Genomic DNA, 25050 nt, shown 5'->3' on the forward strand with positions numbered 1-25050 from the left:
AGTTGAGCATAGGATGCACTATTGTCACACACTGGCATTTCTCAAGATTTCTGTATTAAAAACAAAATGGGGACTATTCTCCATGGTCAAGAAGTGATCTTGAGAGATTAGATATTATTCTCATTCTAACCCTATCTACACACCAATTGGATATAAAGGAGCATTTCCCAGATATAATTCAGATTTATGGGTGACATAAATCAATTATTCTTAAATAAGATTTGCCTTTATCATCCAGCCAACTCTGGAGGATTCTTAACTCTTTATCTGTGTTTACCCCATCAACTCCATTTGGTGAACACCACCCAAGCATGCTCTCAAACATACCACCCTTTAGAAATCAATGTAAATGTAATTCTACCAACCTCAACAAAACTAATAAGATCTGAAAGGTCATAATGGTACCAGACATGCTATGAATAATAGCTATGAATGCAGCTCAGTGATTGATTCAACCAATGGCAATGAAGGTTCTAGGAGCTATTTAATTTTCTCCTATGCCCTAGCATGTTCTAAAGCCCCTTAAATTTGGGTTTTGTTCTCAGGCTCGCCATGTTATCATTACATCATTATTGGAGCCTGCGCAAAGAAAAAATTGTAAAAGTAGAGAAACTCGATTTCATTGTGGGCCCAGTATGGTCTCACTCTTGTCATAGAAAGACATTAAATCATCAAAGTGCATGTTTGATCTATACCCCTCAGACACATCCGTATTACTTTCACAAGATTGCCATAACAAATTTCTGCAAACTAGGAAGCAGAAAGCAAGAAAAAGATGCTGTCCTGGAGACCAGAATTCCAAATTCAAGGTGTTGGTTGGATTGCTTCCTTCGGAGGACTTTAAAAAAGAATCTGCCCTATGCTTCTCTCCTAGCATCTGGTAACTCCAGCCATTCCTTGGCTTGTAAATGCATCACTCAGACCCTCCTATCTCTGTCTTCACAAGGCCATCTTCTTATAAGAACATGAATCATGTTGGATTAGGGGCCTCCATTTCTCTAGTATGACTTCACCTTAACTTGTTACATCTAAAATGGCCCTCTTTCCAAAGAAGGTCACCTTCTGAGCTATAGGAGGTTAGGACTTCAAAATATCTTTTTGGAGGAGTACGGTTCAATCCATTGCAATCCATTGCAATCCAAAAAGAAAACAGAGTTCACAGCACTATAGCTATTAGGTTACAAATCAGACTAATTATTTACCCAAACAAGAATACAGAACATGAAAAAAAAATGAAAAAAAAAAAAAGAATACAGAACATGGAAGTTTTAGTTATAAGTAAATAGTTTAACTTGATTATATTTTTACTTTTTAAATTATAAAATAATTATAAAATATGCAAAAAGAATACCTATAATGTATGTATACTATAGAAAGGGCAATAAAATGAATATTGGTGTACCTGTCAGTTTAAGAAACAGGACATCGTGAATAAAATGAAAGCCTCCATATGTCTCTACCTAATCTTATTCCACTTCTTTCTTGGTGAGAAAGAGAGACTAGGTCCCTGCCCTCATGAAACTTACATTTCAGTTGAAGGAGACAGACACAAAATAGACACAAAAATGAGAAACAAAATAGGAAAGGAAAGTGCTTCCTACAGCATTAAAATAGGGTGATGTGATAAAAAAATAACTGGATGGCTACTTTGGACTGGAAGTTTAGAGAGGTTTCTTTGAGGTGGTGACATTTAAGCTGTGATCTGACTGAAAAGAAGCAGTCAGTATTCTTCCTGTGAAAACAAGGAAGAAAAGCATCTAGGACCAGGCAGGAGAAAGTACAAAGGCTATAAGGCAAGACAAGCTGGCAAATAAAAGGCCAGGTAGCTGGGACTTAGCAAGTGAGGATGAGATAAACTCATAGTTCAGAATGTGCCATAAAAACCAGAATAAAGAATTTAGATTTTGTTGCGAGAGCGATGAGATACTATCAAAGTTTTAAGCAAGGACATAATATGATCTGATTTATGTCTCAGAAGCCGTGGTTGCTATATGGCAGGGGCAGAGGAGAAAATCAGGAAACTCAAAACTAGACTAATAATGGTGGAGTTGAACCACATACAGATTTGGAATGTGCTCTAGAGATAGAGCCTACAGGGCTGCTGCACTGAATGTGGGGAATAAGGGAAAGAAAATGATGTTGGATGCAACTGAATGGACTGAGGTGCATTTTAATGAGATGGGAAAGATTTGTGGAGGAGCAAATTTGGGGAGGTGTAAGTTACAAGTTTACTTTTGAAAAATGCCTGTAAGATAATCTTGCGAAGATTTTGTAAGGCAGTTTACCATATAAGTCCTTGAATCTTTGTTTAAAACTAGTCTCATTCCTCATGAAACACAGTCAACTCTACATTAGTCAAGACACAGTCTCTCTGGTCAATTTCCTCAGCCATTTTCTTGTGGCCTTCTTCCCCTTTGCTTCTTGCTTTTTAACTACTCAGTCATTCACCAAATGTTTTCTAGTACTTGTTATGTGGATGAGCATCTATCATTCAGTAGACATTAAGTGGCTCTCTTTGAATATTTGTAGAATAATTGAATGAATGAGTGAATGAATGAGTGAATGGGTCAATTAATATATTGCTCAGGTTGTCTTGAAGCTTAAGTTTTCAAGGTCGAATAGTCTAGTATAGGAAATAACACAGGTACATTAAAAACCAAAATACAAAGTAAAGGGATGCCTGGATGGCTTAGTCAGCTAAGCATCTGCCTTTGGCTCAGATCATGATCCCGGGGTGCTGAGATGGAACCCCGCATGGCAGGGAGCCTATGTTTCCCCTCTCCTCCCCATTTGTGCTCTCTCTCACAAATAAACAAATAAATAAAAATCATCAAAACATACAAGTAAAGGGGATCCCTGGGTGGCACAGCGGTTTAGCGCCTGCCTTTGGACCAGGGCGCGATCCTGGAGACCCGGGATCGAGTCCCACGTCGGGCTCCCTGCATGGAGCCTTCTTCTCCCTCTGCCTGTGTCTCTGCCTCTCTCTCTCTCTCTGTGACTATCATAAATAAATAAAATTAAAAAAAATACAATTAAAGAGGTGCCTGGGTGGCTCAGTGGTTGAGTGTCTGCCTTCAGTTCAGGTCACGATCCTGGGGTCCTGGGATCAAGTCCTGCATTGGGCTCCCCACAGGGAGTCCCTTTATGTCTCTACCTCTCTCCGTGTCTCTCATGAATAAATAAATAAATAAAATGTTTTTTAAAAAGTGAAAAGTAAAGAGTTGAATAGGAAAGTTACTAATAAAAGATTGTGGGCTTTTAGAAGAAGATATGCAATTCAGAAAATGTGGTATATTCACATGATGGAATACCATTCAGTACTGAGAATGAAGAAACAAAAACTACATGCAACATGAAGGAATTCCACAAACATAGTGTTGAGCAACATAAACAATACAAAACCCAATTAAAACCACACACTGTATGATTTCATTTATATCAAGTTCAAGAAAGACAAAACTAAGCTATCGTGTGAGAAATCTGGATAGTGGTTGGTTACCTTGTGTAGGGGGGTTATGACTGGTAAGGAACGTGAAAGGAATCCTGGGATTCTGGTTATATTCTGTTTGGGGGGGTTTGCTTATATGCATTCACTTCATTAAAATTCACCTATTCTTACTCTTAGGATTTGTGTACCTTTTGAAAGTATCATATGTCAAGAAGTGTAAACTGTCCGAGACTTACTCTGCTTGCAATACTGCCACAGTTTTATACATGCTGGCAGATGACACGATACCCCTGGGTCAGAGACAAAGGAGTGGATTACTCAGAGTACAGCAAGCAGCATGAGCTGAACATTTGCTCTCATGGCCCCTGCTCCCACTCCTCAGAATTGCACGGGGAAGGCTCAGATGGATGCTGTGTATGCAATGCTTTGTGTCAACTGAGGAACCCCAAGCTCAGAAAACCCAAACCTCTCATAACAGGATACAGGCAAATCTGCCCCACCTCCATGGATGGACACCATATTTTTGTTATACTAGACAGTGATCAAACCTGTCCTCTGCTTAGGAGGGAGACACTACCTTCCAAGGCTGTTCTCTACATAATCATCCTTGAAAAGACAGTCTGAACAAAAGCTATCAGTGCTTCTCTGCTCACAAGGCATGCAGAACCGTGAGCGACCCCTGGAGGATTATCTCCCAACACGTTGTACTTCAATAAAAAGTTTATATTTAAAGGTCTTATTTGGGCATGATCCAGATTAAGGGAAAATGACTTTAATGCAAGGAACAGTGCGTGGATGAGCTTTAGTCGAACATAGTGTTTTCCAGACCTAAAAGGTCTTCCAACATGGGAAGATGAGGAAAATGAAACTCAAATGGCCAATTTGACTGTCTTTTTTATTGCTCAGATAAAGGTTTGTGGAAGGAAAGAAAATCATATTAAAGAATGAAACCAGACTTTAAGGGATCATCTGTGTATTTCATTTACCTTTTTCCCTACTCCCCCAACTGTGCAAGAGTTTGGATTATTTAGCGTTCAGAGAGTTTGAAAATATTTCCATCATAATATGTGCACAGTTCAGTAGATTTTATTTTGAAAATAAAATAAGAAATACAGAAAATAATAAACTCAAATGCCTTTAAAAGTTTTTTATTCCCGTAATTGAAAATTTTAAACCAAAATTATATTGGTCCTAATTAACTTTACTTTGAAAGACAAATCTCTAAATTCCTCTTGTCTTATTTACAATAAATCTAGATGACTCAATAGCATTTAAGCAGAAATGTGATATGCTTAACGCTTAACATTTTCTTAACATTTTCTCTCAGAAACATCCATTTTTATGCTACCTAGGTAAGAGTGTGGAAGTGAATATTAAAACCTCATAACCATATTTTGGTGCTGATGCTGCATTTTCACGTTTTATGATCTATCTTGAGCTGTTTGACTGAATGGCAGTCTGCTGTTTAATCAAGAGCCATGTGTTATTCTATATAAGTGTACTGTATTATAAAAGTGAATGTAAAATTAATTTCAGGATATATATGTTTAATTACATAGTCTCATGTTACATATCTGAATCAAATTGTGCATTGCCTCTTAATAGCTTGAAAAAGTTTGGATTAATTTAAGCAATGAAGCTTGAAATCTTTTAAAGGAGGCTTTTCTTAGATCATAACTCAGTTCTCAAAGTTGAATCCTTTGTGGTTTTTTCCAATTTAGCCCCTTGGGTGGGGAAGTAAAGAATATGACATTTATTGAATGCTTGTTTTGTACCAGGCGATGCAATATATGGCTTACATACACCACCTTGTTTCAAAGTCTAACAAAATTCCATAAGATGAATGTAATTCTTCCCATTTTACACATGAACAAAAAAATCAAGAGTAAACTACTTGAGGTCACATGAGTAAGTGGTGGAATCAGGATTTGAATACAAAGCTGTAGGCCTCCATGGTAAAATCATTTTTTAGAATATTACTTGCATATGAGAAGGAAAAAAAGAAGGGTGAACGTATACCACTATGCTTAGCCGTGGTTGGATTAAAGTTAATTTTTAATTCTTCATTTCATCATTCTGTATTGTCTGAATTTCTGATAATGTTTGTTTGTTTGTTTGTTTATTTATTTAAATATAGTATAGGATTTGAAATGACCTTGAGAAGTCATTCAGGTTGAAATGGTTAACTGTTAAGGGCTCCAGAGGCTATATTCGTATAGTGTCTCTTGACATGGGAGGTTTGAATCAGGCAGACTTCTGAACGCCCGAGTACTGAAGCTGTGTCTGGGGACTGGAAAATCATGGGGTCATAGTGTGTTTCCCAGAGACCTCGAAGGTCAAGCATAGTCTGAAGGATAATCAATTCAGAGCTCTACTCCAAGCCAGAAAGATTCTCGAGAACCTTGGACAGCTTGATTACTACTAGGTCAGGTAAGCAGGAACTACTCCTGCCTACTTACCACTACCACTTTAAGAAAAATTTCTCTAATAGCTATTGAGATTCATGGAATCATTTCACCCACTCCTCTAATAAAAGTGTGGACTTACTATTTATTTACCAAATAACCCTTTACTCTATATGTATCCTTGTAACAGTTGGGCAAGTGATTATCCACCACCATCCCTTAAATGTATCATTCCTTCTCATATTTCTGAAGCTAATTATTTATATGAAGGTATGGAGATAAAAGTCAGCTGGTTGAGTATAATAATAATGCTATGGTGTGCCACCCAGATTCCTCCTTTTGGACCAAGGTCCAAAAAGGTCAAAGTCATTCCCCCTCTGGCTTCCAGAAGTATCGTTTTGCTGGCAGCTCACGGTTGAGACCCTCCTCAGAAATTGCCCTTGACCAAAGGAAGCTGCCTTGCCCAAGCTTAGCTGCTTCCTCAGGGGTAGCCCACATCTAATGCCTAGACTATAAGTGGGCACAAAGCCCAGCACCCTTACTCCAATTTGGGGGCATCTCTGAAAGGCCATCCCAGCTCCAGACCTCCCTGTAAAATCGCCTGAGGCTCCTGTCTCAACCTCATCACAGTGTAACTTGCCCTTCTTCCCAATCCTCCTTCTCTCAATCCTTTATAGGCATCTCTCCTAGGAGTACTCACCAGTGAGCATCCTCCATGTGATTTTCTGTCTGAGTCTCTTTTCCCAGGAACAGGACTTAAGACTCACCTACCTCCATTTCCTATGCCCTCGGGGCCACCATTCCTTCCCAGCTGAGCTCTGGCAAGAGTAGCATCCATTTTGAGTATCACATTACCCGTACCAGGCAGATCCCTTCTTAGAGGAACTGAGTAAGGAGTTAATCACACAGACTCACATAGCAAGTCTGCTCAGAAAGGGTCTCTACACCCTGCTCTCCAAGCCCTGGGGTCAAGAGTTGTACTGCTGGTTAGCTTCTCACTGCAAATCGTCTCTATGGGGTCTCAATAAAGTGAGCACTGGTGTCAAACCAAACTCCGAGACTGTCTGCGGTTCTGGACTTCAGAGGCCATGGGTGCACTGAGAGATCAGAGCGGAGAGTTTTCTGTAGTAGCAGCCAACTACAGTAGCAGTGGTAAAACAAAGCTGTCCAGTCTGGGATGGAGCAAGGACACCACCTCATAGGTGACCTTCTGGAATCCAACACCTGTCTCTTGGGCTGAGCTTCACCATTAATCACATACAAGGAACCACGGTATTGAAACAGACCCTGTCTTCTCTGGGTTTGGTGCCCGGGTAACTTGGCATCCTCCTGGATTTTTAAACATACCATGACACCCACAAAAGCCAGCAAAGTTAGAAAGAGAAGATGGCTTCAAAGGACACCACAGAGAAATGTGTCATCTCTTTGGAGCAACTCTTTTTATAAAAAATATACTGGAACAGATTGCAGCAGGACACCCTGGTCAATAAAGACTTCAGAATATAACTCATGTAGGGGAACATTTTCCTTAACATCAGAGTGAGGTATTTTCCTCAGTACTGCAATGATTGTTACACATTTTGTAGACTCCCCCAGAACTCTCTCTAGATGGGATCTGCTAACTACCATCCACATTGATGCAAACAATTAATTGGCTCCAGGAGAAAAATATTTAAAAATCATTGAGAATGGTGGGTCTCTATCCTGCTAAACTTGTTTCTCTACTTCTCAGATATAATTTCCTCGCTTCGGCATTCAAAAAGAATTTACAATATGAAATAATTTCATTCAACTGGTAAATTAATTTATTTTTATGGAGATAAACTTTGTAGAGAATTCTTCTGGTTAGGCAGGATCAAGTGCTGCTTGAAATCAGACTATCAAAATAATTTTTTTAATGATCTAAATAGTCAACCAGTAACTTGTTTTAGCATTATTTTTGTCAAAACTGAAATGAAGCTATAAAACTTTTCAGGTTGCCCTCTTGCTTTGACTACTAGGAAACTCGGAGCCAAATTTAATGTCTAATACCAATAACAATTCTTAGCTTAGATTTTCTGATATAATCCCTCTTCTTTTCCCACCCCAACTTCATTCTATCCCTTCCAATACATGACTACATAATTTGAAAAATTATTTCTGAAAGTTTACCCTGGTAAAAGAAAAAACAGAAGATCAAGAAACACTCTTGAAATTATAAATATTTCTGTCTTGTTGGTCCAATATTTTAAAGCTGATCTAGGGGAAGCAGGTAAATCATAAGCAATTAATAAGTGGACAACAAGGAGAAGATGTCCAAGTTCAATGTCTTTCCAAAGACCAGGAATTTGATATGAGTAGCTGAATATGGATTATACATCCACCAGGGGAGGGAAAGCAGTCTCTTCAATATGGAATTCATTCTCCAAAACTGAATAGATCTGTGTCTCAAACAGTTCCATTGGACAAATTGTGCCTTAAATCTTCTTTGAACTGCTGAGCCTAAATTAGATTTGGATATAAAAGGTTTCATTTTGCATAACCAACATTTAAAGCTTCTATTGAGTCTTCAAAATGATTTGCTGCAATGCTTGTGTTTTTGGTGGGAGTCCAACTTTTTAACTTGTCTGAGTTTCGGTGATAAAAGTTCACATTAACTAAGATAACATGCCAGCACTGAATGGTCTCAGGCTAGTTATCAGTGTTCTCCATGTCTTCAGCATATTCAGATAAGATGAACTGAATCTTTATAAAAACTGACATTAATTGGCAGGATTCCCTATATCAATGCTTCAATCAATTTTAAAATATCTTTCCATATTCTTTGTGTATTGGAATCTGAGATAATGGAGTGTATATGTCAAGATAGCATGGGCCCTGATGTAATAAAAATATAACCCTAGAGTCCCAGTTACTTAGCACAATAAAGGCTTATTTCTTTCTTTTTTTTTTTTTTAAGGTTTATTTCTTATTCATGCGAAGTCCCAATGTGAGTCAGCTAACTCTTCAGAGTAGTTGTTCTCCATGCTATGACATAGAGATGCAAGATCTTTGTACCTTACAGCCCGACCATCTCAGTGCATACTCTTCTTTGTATCATGGCAGGAGAAAAGAGAGTCAGAGAGTTGCACATTGACTTTTGAATGATTTAATCCAGGAGTGACTCTTGTTCATGGCCCATTAGGCACATGGGAGCACATGGATTTTCAGTGACCAGCACATGCCTCTGATTCAGGGAGTGTATAGCATTCTGAGGGAGTGTGCAAATTTCTTGCATCTCTTTCTGTGAAAATGTAGGTTCTATCAATGTCACTGTTTTAAATAAGGTCTTGTGTAATGGGGCATATTTGAGTGAATACAAAACATCCATGCTTATAATTACACACATAAAAACAGAATATAACTTTGTTCCATCAAATAACTCCTCTTTTGTTTTTTATAAGTGATTCTTGTGTGGATAGTAAGATATTTTTTGATAAAGGCATTGTTTTATTGTTTGAGTGATAAGGGTCAAAGACATACCCCACGTAGGCAGGAAGTAGGGTTTCACTGAAATAAGAGGCTATTCATGGTGCCAGCCACCAGAATCCTAACAATCTTCTGTGGAAAAAAAAAAAAAAAAATCAAATCTCTTTTCTCCAAAGGGAAACCAGGATTGAGAGGCATTGCTCAGAAAGGCAGCAGAGTGGTAATGCTACTTCTCTAAAGAGACCATCTACTATGTTGGGAGGAGGCATGAGAATAAGTGGACTAAGGGCTGGGTGATAAGGTTCCTAGGCAAGGCAGTATGTCCTGACCTTTTAGAATAAGAACATAAGAGTGAGTGAGAAGACTGGCCTAGGCCCTGGGACCGTGCTCACTACCTCAGGACTTGGAGAAATCAGTTTAAGAATTCTTGGGGGGAACCAACAGCTTGGATTATCCTTTGGACCAACTTTGAGAAAGGAAGCAGAAAATCTTGTTAATCTAGATGGAGATTGAAATGAAGGAAGTAAGAAGTCTGCAGTGGAAGGCTACACTCAGAGACAAAGGCAGGATTCAAGCTGTTGAGCATGGCTGTATGATGTTTGACACCCCGGGGAGGAGGGGAGGAAAGATGAGGCTGTGGAAATGGATGGTGGCCGAATCATAGATTCACTTCTGGAGTCAATATAGAGTCACTGTGGGATTCAGAATCATGACAACATATGATATATTTTCATCGGTTAGGCCTCAGCTGGAGGCTATGGCTGTCTGGAGACAATGATTTGGGGAATTACGGTGGTGATGAGAATACAGCTCCAATATTTGGCATTGGGCTCTGTGGGACTTGCTATTAATGGTGGAGTGGGAGAGTTATAAGGGAATCACGAGGACTTCCAGGTTGCAGGCCTAGGAAACTGGGTAAGGATAGAGTCAGATTTGCCGAGAGACAGTGGAAGCTGGCTGAGTATGGAGAAGGTAATGGGATGGTTCTGTGTGTGGTGAATTTGAGCTATTTGTGGCACAGAACTGATACTCAGTAACTATTCTTTGAATATGTGAATTCCTTACTCCCTCAGAAAGAAAAGTAATGACTCTTTCCCAATATCTGAACTCCACCTCAGAAAGAGCATAGAGATCATTTGATTAGTGTCATGTGTCTATTAGAAATTGAGATTATTAATAAAGACTGAACTTTTATTCATGTTGTCCTCCTCTAAGAGATGAAGACTCTCCTTATGACTCAGATCTTGATACAGTGTTCTGCCCATTGGGTTAGACCTCCTGGTTCCGACTGCTTTGATCAAAGCTGAGTTCCCCAGATCTTCTGAACTCTGTGCCTCTACCAGCATGAACAAGCTGGCACTAGCACTTACCCAGTAAGCAGCTCTCTCACCTGCCCTCAGCCAGCCTCTCATCTGCCCTACCCAAGATCTTGCAGCCCTGCCACTCTTCTGACTGGCATCCTATAGCAATGATAGATACTGACTCTGGTGACCACCATGTGGTTGCCAATCTCTTGTTTACCAACCACATTAGGACTATCAAAATATACTATAGTTCTCCTACCTCAAATTTCAATGAGACATCTTATTCCTGCTTGATGCATGAAAAGTATTGAATCAATGTTCGTTGAATGAATGAATGGGAGATAAATAAATTAAATGGGAGGCCATTAGGAAAATAAACCTCTTACTGATCTATTGGTATATCTTGTGCTCACACACATGTGATTTTGCAATAGCCCCCATGCCAGGGATATATACACCTATCATAGATTAAGTGGTGAAGACAATTTTCACTGATCTCCGACTGGAAATGGCCCAAACTCATCATATATGGAGCTTGAGGTCCACACACACATGTCAGGAGAGGAGTAGACAGGTCAACAGCCTTTGTGACCCAACTTCCCTGAAGTATGGCAAAGCATCTTTTTTTGCAGCAAAAAAAGGATAACACATTGTTTAATTGGAGAGATTTGGATTTACTCTTAATTTAATTCAGCTGCCCAGCGGCCATAATTAGATTTGCATCATGATATATCTTCAATACTATCTATTTTCATAAATGCAAACTTTCCTGAACATGTTTCTGATGGAGCCTGACATTTTAAAATATGTCCTATTGTCCTTTTCTGTGCAATAGACCAAGCCTAGAGTGTTCACTCCTATATCACTGTCACTATACTATCATACCAGATGGCTACTTCATCACAGAATCAAGAATTAGGGATAATTTATGCTGTTCCTTGCTCTAGAATGTGAAAAGAGAAAGCGTTTGCTGCACACGTGCTCATGACAAGCAGCTCGAGCCAGCAGTGGCCACCTCGTCAGAGGGCAGTCGGTGCTAGGGCTGCCCTGCCTTCAGGAATGAGATGCCATTCCATGGAGCCCTAAGCTCTCAGGTCACAGCACGTGAGCTGACACTTCATCCAGTAACCAAATTAAGCCTGGAGTGCCTCTTTGTTAAGGAAAACAAGTTGCAATAAAACAGTTCTAAAATGGGAAAGATAATATCTGAATCTTCCATTGTTTCATATTCAAGGATTTCTCTTCAAGGAAAAAAATATGCATGTTGGCTTAATATTCAGAGCAGTTGTTTTTGTGTCTGTGACCATTAAATGTTAGAAACGGAAGAGCTATTTATCCTCAGCCTGCTGAAGAGAACAGTGGAAATTTCTTTTTATTGGTCTATAAATAAGCAAAGTCTGAACACACCCTTTATTGGGAGAAGAGCCACGGCGACTCATTACACATACCAACAGGCTCGTCAGGATTCCTTCTTTGAAGTTGCCATGAGCATGCAGACAGACATAGACAAAAGACTGTCCTCTCAAACTATCAAACCTATTTAACCTGAGGACCAACTAATATTCCCGAGGTAAAAGAAAAATGTCTATAAAATCAAACATTTCTGGTTAACAGGTGTTATTGTTTAGGAAAACCTAGGCAACTCAGTGAACTATCATTTAACACAAGCTTCGGAGTGACAAATCAAATGGCCCTTGGTTCCTTTGTTGTATAATCATGTACCATCGACAAAGAAACGTAGGGCTTTGGGGTTTTATCTCCATTGTACAAGAAGCAATTGGTCACAAAAAGACTCCCCCAAACGTCAGGTAAGATCCCTATTTGAATGCCACAGACCAAAGATCTGGTTGCCTTAATTTTTGTATATGGCAATTATTTGTGGTTGTGAACATGCAGAAGAGCCATTGAAAATGTCCCAATTATATGGGTAATATAATACGTCCCTTTTATTTGAATCTGTTTCATTTGTTCATGTGTATTAACTTTTTCAGATTAGCTCTCCTGCGAAAACAGACAGCTGCACTGGGGGAATTCAGTTGTGTAGGCAAAATTAAAAGGCTATCAGCATAAAAAGTGAGAGCACAGTGAACAGAAAGCTTAACAATTTGGAAAGAACAACAGACAGCTAGCAATAATCGCGCCCGCCCTTCCAGGGAAGGAACTGCATGTGCCTGTTCTCTGTACATGATTTGAGGCTTCTACTCATGTGAATGATGATACCTCTTCCATCAAGATCTTGGATTATTACCAGTGCCTGGGAGAAATTTTATTGGCTGTTGCAGTTCATTGAGAATTAATTGATATGACACACTCACTCTACATGAACTTGGAAAAAAGTCCATCGAGTGAGTGATTTAACTCATTTTATGTTAATTATAAATTATGCCAGGAAACACAGTTATGGCTGGACTCGTTTCCAGCTCTGGGACGGCACACGTGAGTGGTGTGGACTTCCCACACTCTGGACGCCCTGACCCTGGCTGCCTTACCCCCCCCCTTCCAAGGCATTGACTTGGCACCCCCACTACCAGGGGGGTTTTTTCACCGTGGCGGGTTCTTAAATCTGAAGGCCCACCTATCTCTCCTCGTGATTTCCCCGATCTCAGGAAAGACAACCTCCGAATTGGATAATTAACATTTTTTACTCACACTCTGTATATTTTAAATAATCTCTGAAGTGTTTCATAAAACCCAAAAGGAAGAGGGAGGGGATAACTGCTGCCAAATCAAACAGAAAATGAAAGATGACTTTAGAAAGAGAATGTGAGAATGACTGGCTGCATGTGAAGAACTCTTTTATTTTCATTTCCTGCTCAGTACTGCTGATGAGCAGATTCCTCTGAGTCGCCCTCTCGGGGAGCGCACACTAGTGTGGTTATTAAAAGGAGCCCAGCGATCGCCGTCGTTGTTATGCAGGAGCGGTAGCTCACGTAATGGGGGATGGCATTTCTCTCCACTCCGTGCTGCTCCGCTGGTTCTAATAGCAACCTGGAGCTCAATTTCCTCCTCAAGAACATTGCATTTCATGTGGAATGTCAATTATTAAAATGCAGTGTCCCGTGTCTTACTTCTCACTAGATGAATTCATTTGCGAAACTTGCTAATTTATGCAAATGATTCTTAACCTGTAACTGCCTGGAATCTATTTTGCCCTCTCTGGCTTTTGGGCAGCTGGGAGCCTAGATGCAGGAAGGAAATCCGTTAATGCAGAATTTGTCAGTTCTGTCATCGTTAGATTGGTGATTGAGCTGTTAAAACAAAAACAAAAAACAAAACAAAACAAAACAAAAAAACCGCACACTTCCTACCCCGCGCCCCACCGTGACCACCAGATAAAAATATGTTATTAAGTAGAAGCCAAGACGACAGTTGAAGCTGAAAAAAATTTAGAGATTAAATTAAAGATAAACCAGAATGAGAGGATCTGGTACCTGCAAGTCCTGACAACCTGAGTGATGTTAGAAGCTAATGACCTCTTTTCTGGGAGAAACTAACTGGTTAATAACCCAAGGAAGGTCTATCAACTACCCACTAAGACAGATACAGATAGTGGTCAGATAACACATTTCTTCCCAAGAATGAAAACCCTAACTGGCCTGGATTCCAGTCAATACAAAGCACAAAAGGAACTGTGTACAATTTTTAATTTTTGGCCATGGTTACATGTAAGACAAGGCAGGAAAAAGGGATATTTTTTGAGAGAAGGAGCGTTGTGTGTGCATGTGTTCAAATATAGGGTGTACAAGAGGGGTTGCCTGATATTTCTGGTTGTGAACGTGTGTTCCCACAGGTACCCTCAGCTCCTCAGGGCTTCCTCCAAATGACTTGCGTTACACCTTCTCACATCACTGGCACCATGTTTTAATCACCTCTTCTAAAAAAGACCCTGCAATTTTTGCCCCCACCGCCCTGACTGTTACACAGATCTTTTTATGAACAGTGTTACTTATAAAAGAGCTTTCTGGAAAAAGCTGCTTTTCTTTTTCCATTTCTTTTTCTGAGGTCAGAGGGAGGATTCTGACTCCTGGCTTCTGAATCCACAGGAAATGCATACATCACATTGTTTTTATTCAGTGCTCTTCACTCTGACAATTCCTGAAGGCCATTGAGCAATTGAACAACCTGGATTGGATTAGCCAGGGAGACTCGACCAGGGAGGCAGCTGGTCACAGTGTGTTTGTGTGTGTGTGTGTGTGAGAGAGAGAGAGAGAGAGAGAGAGAGAGAGAGAGAGAGATGCACAGCGGAGCTCTCGTCTGGACACCCACCCTGAGCCACTGCTGTAGACTCTATGCGCGAGCAGCCCCTCCAGCCTGCTACCCATACAGACCACCCTCCACTGTCCTTGTTTCTCTAACTTGATCTCCTTCTGGCTTATCTGCCTCTGTGCTACATGTACACGTACATGGTCACACGCTGTCCTTGTGACCTGCTCTTCTGACTGCTGGGTTGCATTTTCCTTTGCTAAGTGCACCAATAGTGCAAACGAGGTAGGGGGCATTTGTTGTGGATATTGGAATGGATTCTTTCAAGTCCACAGTAGGTTCCAATTAAAGAGAGGGAAAAAAAAAAAAAGAATTTGCCCTTGGTAAAACGGACAGTCACCACTTCAAGGGACTTGTCCAAACTCCAGAAGAATAATAGAAGAGTACATATTTAATCACTCACTTTGCTCCCCTTTCTTTCAGAACCATGTCTCTTTAAATCTACTGAAAAAGATATTCCTTCTGGCCCACAGGATGCCAAAATGACTTGATGATTTATTTATGCAGCACTTGGCAGCCCATAGTCCAGATTGTGGCTGAGGCTGAATCTTATGAGCCTTCCCCTCATGAGTATATTTTTAAATCATATGAAAAATATATTTTTTGAAAACCTCGATTGTGTTTGGCCCAGCCTTGGCCCTGAGAAAAACAGTGATGTGAGTAAGGAATTAAAATTGCTAAGGACCTAGCTAGTGAAATTTTTAGCGTGAGAGATGAGAAAAATGTTGAGTTTTCATTGGAAGAAGGAAAAAAACAGTATTTAGACCTAAATGCTTTAGTGATATTAAATGTGACCTCTATTTATAGCAATTCATCTGGTCATTCAACAATTTGTCGGGCTTTTCCTAGGTTCCAGAAAGTACAGTAGGCCCAGAAGACTGTGATGAAGGAGACAAGCCCTGCCCCTTCTCTTCTGGAACAGACATATCAGAGGAGACGGATGATACAGAGGTAAACACTGTAGGTGAACAGAAAGGTTTCAAATCACACCAATAATAATTCCCAAGTAATAAAGAGAGACATTGAGCTGAGACTCACCTGAGGTGCAGTGAGTTTCCATGTTCACCTCGGAGGACAGCTTCTCTAACATCAAATCAGAAAACAGAGCATCTGGGAAAACGATTTCCTGGACAATTTCACCTCTGCAAATTCCTGGCCAAAAACAAAAAGATATAGTTAAACTCAAAGGAAAAGGTTTAAACCAAGAGCAGGGTGTTAAAGGGCGCACGGTAATCGGACAGAATGGTTCTAGAAATGGCTTTATAGTTTGGCACCGTGAATTAAAACTTTATGTGATGGGTGATTAAGTGTTTTGAGGAGGCCCAAGTTTACAAGGTCTGAAGTAAGGCCAGAGGGGCAGGGTTTTAAGCAATGGGTAATAAAAAGTGGCACAGCAAGGATAAGAACTTAAAATCCTGGCCAGTCTTTACTGAGAATTATTAACAGTAATACCTCATACTTGCATACCACCTTAAGGTTTTTTAGAGTACAAGTCACACTTTTTATGTCTTTTGATTTCCACAACAATCCCATTAGGTGAAGAAACTAAATCACAGTAAAGTCAAAAATGGTGACGCTGTTCTCTCTACCATGGCTAGCCATTTCTCTCATAAAGGCAGATCCTTCACAATTTTAAAGGGAGCATTCTCTGTAATTACGTTACACACTGCCACTGTGGCGAGTTGAAAATGAAAACTCTGGTAAAGTTCATTGTTTTGTTCCTAGTTTTATCCATTCTTACGTGGATTTTTTTAAACTGAAGGTATGTCTTCAAAGTGCAAAAACAATCCCTTCAATAAGCAAATTGGTAGGGAAAATGCTCAAGTTGGTACATTCCACCAAACAAGCTGTTTGAAGCCATGGTGTGCTGTGGAGTCAAGTAGACTAGAAGTCAAGTTCAAAGGCTTAGTCTGTCTTTTATTGCTGACACAGTAGAGCTCGATTTCACTTCACTTAAATTAATACTGAAAAAGTGTAGGTCAAACAGAAGCCTGAGATTGTATCTAAGTCTAGGCCAGGAGATATCAAGGACCTTGTTGTTACTTTCTTTTTTTTTTTTTTTAAGATTTTATTATTTATTCACAAGAGACACAGAGAGAAAGAGAGGCAGAGACACAGGCAGAGGGAGAAGCAGGCTCCATGCAGGGAGCCTGATGTGGGACTCGATCCTAGGTCTCCAGGATCATGGCCTGAGCTGAAGGCGGCGCTAAACTGCTGAGCCACCTGGGATGCCCACTTGTTATCCTTAAAAACCATAGCCAAGAACAATCACGAAAGCTGAGACTCACACATGAGCAATTACAACCTAGACCTTTACTTAAGAAATGCTGACCAAGGAATGACAAATTAATAATTCAAATGCAACTTACTGAAATCATATTAATATCTTTTTGGTAAACAAAGATCTTTTCTCAAAACATAAAGTTTCAGGCGATTTATCACTTACAAAGGAATAGATGTAATTATTACCATGTAACATTAATTGAATGTCAAAAGCATTTTAATTAATTTATTGGGTACTAAAAATTACAAGGATATTGTATAGAACATGAAATCAGACACTTTCCTACCTATTGAGTGCCCAGACATAATTCAACAGATAAGACACAACTCAACACTCTTAAGCTGCAGTAAATCTATCATCAGGAAGCTTGCACTAGTGACCATCTTTTAAAAAATGATTTTTATTTTTGCAACTTCTCCCCAGTTTAGTCCTCAGATGGCCAGGCCTGAAAAATAAGATTGATTTAAGAGAGAATTACGTGTATGTTACTGGGCATTTCATTGAAGGTACTCAAGCATAAATTTGAGTCGGGATTGTGGTAATTTTGTTGTCAAAAAGTATCAAAGGGGAGAAGGCTTGACTTAAGAGATGTCTGATCGCCTTGTACGCAACTTCGTGCTATGTTGAGCTGATGGTTTGGGAAAACTTAAGTATCGTCAGACCTCATCTTATTAAGAATGTGGAAGAGTCCTGCTGTATTTCAATCAGGACTCATGGTGCTCCTTCAGGTGATCATAGGTAGATTCTGGACTCCACTTATGCCATTACTCATACTCCGAAGCAATCTCAGATAGGCAGATTCATAAACAGGAGAGCTCCTCAACTGGTTGAACATCTGGATCTCCTAGGACTTTTATAAAAAAGATGTTCTCATAATGCATGGCCATATGCTTTGGTTCCTTTTCTACTCTTTGGACACTATACTGAATTAGTCTCATTCCTCTTCTACATAATGGTTGCCTTTGGTTATTGGGGAAGTTTCTATGTCAAAGCTCCAGTGGGGCTAAGGGTCTAAAGCAGGTGATACCATAGTATTGATAGGTCTAGCTTTGGAATCAGCTGGACATGGATCTGAATCTCAGCCTATCCCTCCCGTGTGAATTTGGGCAGTTATTTTATTTATGAAATAAAATGAAATAAATATTATCTATATCATGACTCTTTGGGCTTCCTTATTTGTAAAATGGGAATGATTGTATCCCCTTGATAGGATATTGTGAGGATTCAATGACAAAAAAGCCCAGAATGAAGTCATTCCTAGAAAGTGCTAGAAACTCCAAGTTCCCTTACCTCGCAACTCTCAAGGACCTTGGCTTATAAATACATATACTTCAATCCCATACCTCAGTTCAGATTACAGACACACCCAGTGGATTTTATGCAGCATATTTCATCTGAAATTTCCAAGTGCTTCACTGGCATAGTCACGTCTTCTTTTAATGTCATCCTTAGATTTCTTGCTCTACAGCCACTGTTGAAATGGAAATGTGTAGAACAGTATTAACTTTCCTCAAGCGGGGTTTAAGTTAAACTCACTCAACTTATCACATAGCATAAGGCACACTAGGAAAAGGAGCCACCCTGTATGACCCTTGGAGGTGATCTTAAATTCCATTTTGGTCCTGCCAAAGTCAAAGTTTAAAAAAAAAAATTGAACTAACAATTGCCGAGTTTTGTTATTAATACCAAGGAAGGTAATCAAGTGGATTTAATTAATTCATTGTTTTCCCATCAAAGACAGCCTGGTCACTTTCACAGGGACAGGGATTTGGTTCCGTTTAATTAACATGACTGCTTGGAGGCAAGATTCTGGATAGACTCTGTGACTCCTATAGCATAGTCTATTTTCCTAACAGCTATCTAGACAGGATCAGTGTTGTGACTTCAAGAGTTATACAATGGAATAGGGGGGAGTTATAGGTAATCCCTTCTTCTGAACTAGCTCGAAATAAAAATTAAATGGGCCTTGAGCGTTTGTGAATTGCAGTGTTTCATTGGGGCCATGGAACACTAAGTGAGGCTCAGAAACAGGGTGTTAATTCAAGCCTAATCATTTAATTCCACTCTGTTATGTGCCGTATTTATCGCCCTCCTGGATCTGTTTTCTATGGCCTGATAAAGAGACAGTGATGCTCTGAAGCTCAATCAGGGACCATTTTATTTATATCGTTAGTTAGTCCAATAAAAGCACTGGCTTCAGATTCCTGCTGTTATTTTCTGTTTTGTAGCCCTGCCAGTAACTAAGAAAATGCCAAGGGGATTTAATCCCCTGGGCTGTGGTTGCTTTGCAGTTGAAGGGGGGGGCTTGCAGGAAGAAGAGATGGTCAGGACCAGATTGAGGGCAGAAAAGTCAGGTTTGGTATAACCAGACATAACTGACGGGGAGTCAACTCAGGGTTTAGCAGCAAACGTAAACTTTCCTTTGTTAAGTGTGTTGGCGTTGTGAAAACTTGGTCAAGATTGTTTTAGGGTGAACTTAGGCCCTTTGAAGCTGTGATTCTGTTTGTGAACCAGAAAGGTTTACAAAAAAAATTTTTTTAACCAAAAACTTACTGTAATTCTCTCCAAAGTGAAAACAGTCTGGATTCCACACAAAAGGAAATACAGTTCGCCTCTACAGTTATTTGTATATGTCACACAGAGCAGAAGTGATGAAAAACAAAAACTGCAATAGGATCACACTTCAGATTATCTTTTTTATAAATAGTTTTAATTGCACAGCTTAATTGATTGTTTTCCTAACAGTCTGTAAAGTGTTATAAAGAGGCCCAGAGTGAGAAAATGATGGCGGGAAACAGATTTATAGAGGTCGCTTGAATTAATGATATGGCAACCAGAAGATAACACAGGTGCATTAACGTAACATACTGTGTAATTACCAGTGTTTCCAATGGAGTTAATGTGTAGTTACCCATGTAATAACAGACATTATTCCATAGTAGATATGCAATTAGCTCATGCCATTGGTGTGTAGTGCACAAATGAAGCAAATCATTATTGTTGTTTTAACACTAAAAGATGGGGACGTTTTGAGGACCAGTGGGCCTCTTTACCAGACAGATCATCTTTTTAAATTTGTCTAACACATACAGTCAGCAAGTAAATTTGAAACATATTAACAGCCTGAGGCTTCCATACCTATGCGGGTATTTAGATGTTTGGAGCAATTAGCACTACAGAAAGTTGTATTTGAGGAATATGACTGAAATCATCTGAACAAATTTGGAAACATGAGCATCATTGCCAAAGTTATCACACTCTCATTGAAAGATAACGAATGAATATTTACTCATTTTGCACCAAAGATTTGTGGACCACTCTCTGTGGGAGATAGACAGCTAAAGATTTGGGTCACACCTCTAAGTACTGGATAGAGTCTGAAGATCCCAGAAATCTTGCCAATTATAATATGGCAGAAGGTGGCGGCCAAAATTTCCACAACCCAAAGAGCCATCTGACGTGAATAAAATAAACAATCTGTCTAATCCTCCTAAACACAGAGAGATATATCCTTGAATTGTGGAACATTGTCATTAGAATATTTGCAAAGTCCTGATCTGCTCCACCCTAATAGTGTCTTTAGCACTGGGGATATGGGGTGGAGAAGACAGGAGCACGGTGTTGTGTGTGGGGACATCTGAAAAACAGGAACAACACTTAGTACTTTAGAACTTATTAATCGTTTTCTTATACATTATCACATTTGATGTTCAAATCCAATTTGTGGGGTGAGTAGACCAGTTGTCCCTATTTTACAGATATGGTAACTGAGTCTCAAAGGGCTCATGGGGCTGGCCCAAGGCCACCTCCTGAGAAAATGGCAGCATCAGATCTTGTCACCCTTAATCCAGTACAATTTCACTACATAAAGATTGAGAGAAGTTGTATAAAGGAATAACAAATGGCTCTACTCCCTGCCAGTTTTAACTTTTTATCATTCTGTGACAAGTGTCAAATTGTGGATTCTAGAGAGAAAAGGAGCTAAGATAATCAAAGAAAGATGTCTGTCAAAGATGATGTGGGGAGGGGTGCCTGGGTGGCTCAGTGGGTTAAGTGTCTGTCTTCAGCTCAGGTCATGATCCTGGGGTCCTAGGATCGACTCCCACGGCCAGCACCCTGCTCAGTGGGGAGCCTGCTTCTCTCTCTCCCTCTGCTGCTCCCCATGCTTGTGCTCTCTCTCTCTGTCTCTCGCTCACTCAAATAAGTAAATAAAATCATGAAAAAAAAAGAAAAAGAAAAAGAAAATGATGTGCAGAGTATGTGGGAGGAGTTCTAGAGAGAATGGTAGAGACCCAGCAGGCTGTGGGATGGCGAAGGGCAGGATGTGGGGCTGATGGAGGATGCAGCATCCGGGATCAGATGTGTGCCAGGTGCAGAGGGAAGCATGAGGAAGCAATGGGAAATATGCGCTGTTGGTAGACAGTACCCAGATGGTGGGGGCCTTCAATGCGAGCTGGGGAGTTTGTTTTGGAAGAAAGTGAAGAACACTGAAAGTTTTGAGTAGGAGAATGATGTCATAAAAATGACTTTTTGTGAGGATTAGTTTCATAGTGTGCAAGAAAAAAAAGTAGCTATTGTTGGCAAAGACATAGTTATGAGACCACAGCAATTGTCCCAACATGAGGGAGAAACTAATACTGCTTGAGAGAATATACAACCGCGAGGATTTAATAAGTCTCTGGTGAATTAGAAAAATGATTTTCAAATGTTCTAAAGTATTTAAATAAATCAGTCACAGCTGCTCCCCCTTCTTGAGAAATAGCTCCAAATTAAACTTGGCTTTGAGCAGACATGAAAAGCAAAATTAGGCAATCATCTAAAATCCAGGGCAATGCCCTACATTTAATAGGTGCTCAATAAATTCTCCTCATAATTTTGATGAAAATATTATCCAATTCAATCAAGAAAAATCATATTCCTCTAGACAAGTAGCTTTTTCAGATATCAATACTTTTGTTAAAATATGATTTATTAGGCTGCCTTAACTCTTGTATGTATTTTGAATGTATATAGTAAATGAATGCTAAATTTGGAAACAAATGGATTTTTTTCTTCATAAGCTAAGTGACATTGAGTAGGAGAGTAGTAGGAATAAAGGAATAAATTCAGTGTTTTGAGTCTAGAATCTTTATTGTAGAGAAATCCATAAAACTTTGGTCTTTGCCAAGGGTCACAGTTTCCATTGGCTGAACCAGATGGCCTTAACTTAAGTAAGCTTTGTGATTCCCAGAGAACCTTGAGCTAAATTATGAACCAAGATAAATGAGCTTTTAGAGATACTGGATCCACCAGTGTAAATTGTAACTGGCTGGGTACACCTGACCAGCAGGCTCCTTAACATCTCTGGGCCTCAGTTTTCTCATCTGGGAAGTGGAGGTGGTAAGAGCAGTCCTGCCCTCACGAATACATTTTTCAAATATTAGTCACTCTTGAGACCCATTCCCTCATTCCCTGAGCGGAGCCCCCCACACCCTGAGGTGCCTGGTGCCTCTGTGTGGTCTTCTGGGCAGCATTCATTCTCCCCTCGCCACTAGCAAAAGTTACCTGCCCTAAGCTCCCCCTCATCATACTCAGCGCCCTAATTTGGGCCTGATGACCTGCTGCATGCCAACATGTCAATGGATGCTGATATGTCCACTTCCCAACTTTTCTGGACACCTTGTTCGCATTTGAACAGCGCTGAAGGGCCTTAGGCCAAACAGTGAAAATGGTATTGACCTTGGGGTCTTCAACTGGCTGGTAAGGAAGATTCCAGAAAGAGGGAAGGAGGGTGGACCTAAGTCACACCTCCAGGAATAAGGCCGGCTCTGGGCCGAGTCTGACTTCCTGGCAGTCCCACAGGGGCTGCACAACCAATGCCCGACCGCGTCGTAGCTGCTACCACCAAGCCAGGCCCCGCCACACCTGGAGCAGCTGTCCCGTTCATAAAATGTGCCACCATCCCCCGGGGCTTCAGCAAACGGGGAAGACGCCCTCCCTGGGCTCGGTATGTGAGCTTCCCCCAGGTTCCCCAGCCACGGGCTCGGTTTCCAGGCTTCCCTTGGGCTCCTCCAGCTCGGCCCAGGCCCGCGGGCCCCCCTCCTGCACCTGCCGCCCGCCCCGCACCCCCGCGCCACGGGCTCCCTCCGCTCGGAGCAGTCGAGCCACTTGTTCCCCGGCCGGGCGCCTACCTGCAGCTGTGCTCACTGAAGTGCGGCTGTAATTTGCTCCAGCATGCCAGAGTATTAATAGACAATTATTTATTGCAAATCTGAACCATTTATACTGTTTACTGGCTGACACAATGTACAATTTTGATCCAAATGTTAATGTGTCCATGACATTGCATAATTCTGTTCCATGCCACGGTTTTTTCTCTTCTAAATGAATCGAATGCGCCGTACGAGGAAGTGGCATTTTTAATGGATGAATGATTTACAGCCTCCAACTTATAAGGCTATTATTTGTGTAACTAAGGGAAGATTGACTAATTGCAATAACACAGCAAATTAGACAAATTTAGGATTGTATTGGGAATAAATTTGTAGGGAGAAAGCGAGAATAACTTGGTGAGTTTTTAAAGGGTAACTGATAAATCTCACTTTAGCTTTACAGGTCAGTTGTATTTTGGGGGGAGATCAGGTACCTTTGAGGCCAAACAGACTTATAAATATTCAATTGAGTAGAACATAGATAAAAATTACCTCTTCATAAAGAACCATATGTGTAGGAGAGAGTACTTCCAATTCTCCAAATGTTTACTGAAATTGCCTACGCAAATGTTTTCAGCAGTTGGGTGAAAACAAAGAGCTTTATAGTTATGTGGTTTCCACGAAAAAGACACCAATTTTAGCATATTTACCTTCTATTTGTTGAGCACGCAACACAATGCCAGGGAAGAATGATTTCCTAATGGAGATCTTCATGATTTTTCAAAATAAAAAATGTGTATCAGGAAAAATCATATTTCTTTTCTTTCCGAGGTATTCCTCTTAGGTTGTTTACATCGATTCCGGTTCTTCTGTTACTTCTGCCTGCAGAGAGATTGTTAAAGATAAAAAGTGCCTCAAGGCAGCTCTAATTAAATCTCCGAGAAAGGAGCTGGGATATCTGAACACAAGGACATCCGAAGGGAAGATTCCTTTAATACCTTAGTCCGGGTGGCTCCCACAAATTCATGAGGAAAGAAAATGGTTTTGCGGGGAGGGGGTGCTCCAAGAGTCATCATAAAATATTTGTGGGTCTCCCAAGTAGACAGGAAACGGCCTTCTCTTCTCCAGAAGGCCAGCCCCTCCCGCCTCTGGCTTGGTTTTCCGTCCTGCCTGCTGCCGACGCACTGGGCTCCAGCGTATTCTCCGCACGGTCCTACCCCGGGCTGCGGGCGTGCGGGGCTTCTCCGCTGCCGGAGCTGCTCCTCTGGATGGTCAAACTCCTGGGCTGGGGTGCTCAGGACCGAGGCCCCTGCACCACCGTCCTGCTGTCCCCTTCTGGCTGCCCCCCTCCACCCGCCCACCGCATCCCAGGCCTCCTTTGGCTCAGCAGCCCTATGACACTGACCATGAACCAGACGCTCCAGGGCACTGGTAGTCCTTGGAGCAGCCCACGTGCGTAGAGCTCACCTTTGCACAGGGCTACTCCCTCGGGTGCCCTCCTCCCTCTGCGGGGTGGGGGGTGGGCTGCCCTGCTTCCCCTGTCACAGCACTTTCACACCCAGCTGGGAGCCTCGGCTCTTTAAACCACCTGCACTGGGCTGGAAGCTTCTGGAGGGCACGCCTTGTCTTCTTTACCGGACTTGGCCACAGACTAAACACTTGGTAAATGAATGAGGAATAAAGGAGATCCTCCTTGAATATCCGCTTTGTCTCTGGCACCACACCAGGCCCCGGAAGAAGCACAAAAGTGGTTTGCAAAAAAATAATA

The 25050-nt window shown here is 40.9% G+C and overlaps 1 long non-coding RNA gene across 1 annotated transcript in view; it reads right to left on the minus strand.

Moving 5' to 3' along the window:
• LOC102151426 overlaps positions 1-24605 on the minus strand; it is a 79160-nt gene extending 54555 nt beyond the window's left edge. The window contains exons 1-4 of the long non-coding RNA XR_005384772.1: positions 24281-24605; positions 23993-24164; positions 18495-18622; positions 15906-16019 (exon numbers count right to left, since the gene is read on the minus strand). This is a non-coding gene — a long non-coding RNA (uncharacterized LOC102151426). The remainder of the gene's footprint in view (positions 1-15905; positions 16020-18494; positions 18623-23992; positions 24165-24280) is intronic.
• Between the last annotated feature and the right edge of the window lie 445 nt (positions 24606-25050).

The sequence above is a fragment of the Canis lupus genome, chromosome 36 (assembly GCF_011100685.1).
Source record: "Canis lupus familiaris isolate Mischka breed German Shepherd chromosome 36, alternate assembly UU_Cfam_GSD_1.0, whole genome shotgun sequence".
Taxonomy (NCBI): Eukaryota; Metazoa; Chordata; class Mammalia; order Carnivora; family Canidae; genus Canis; species Canis lupus.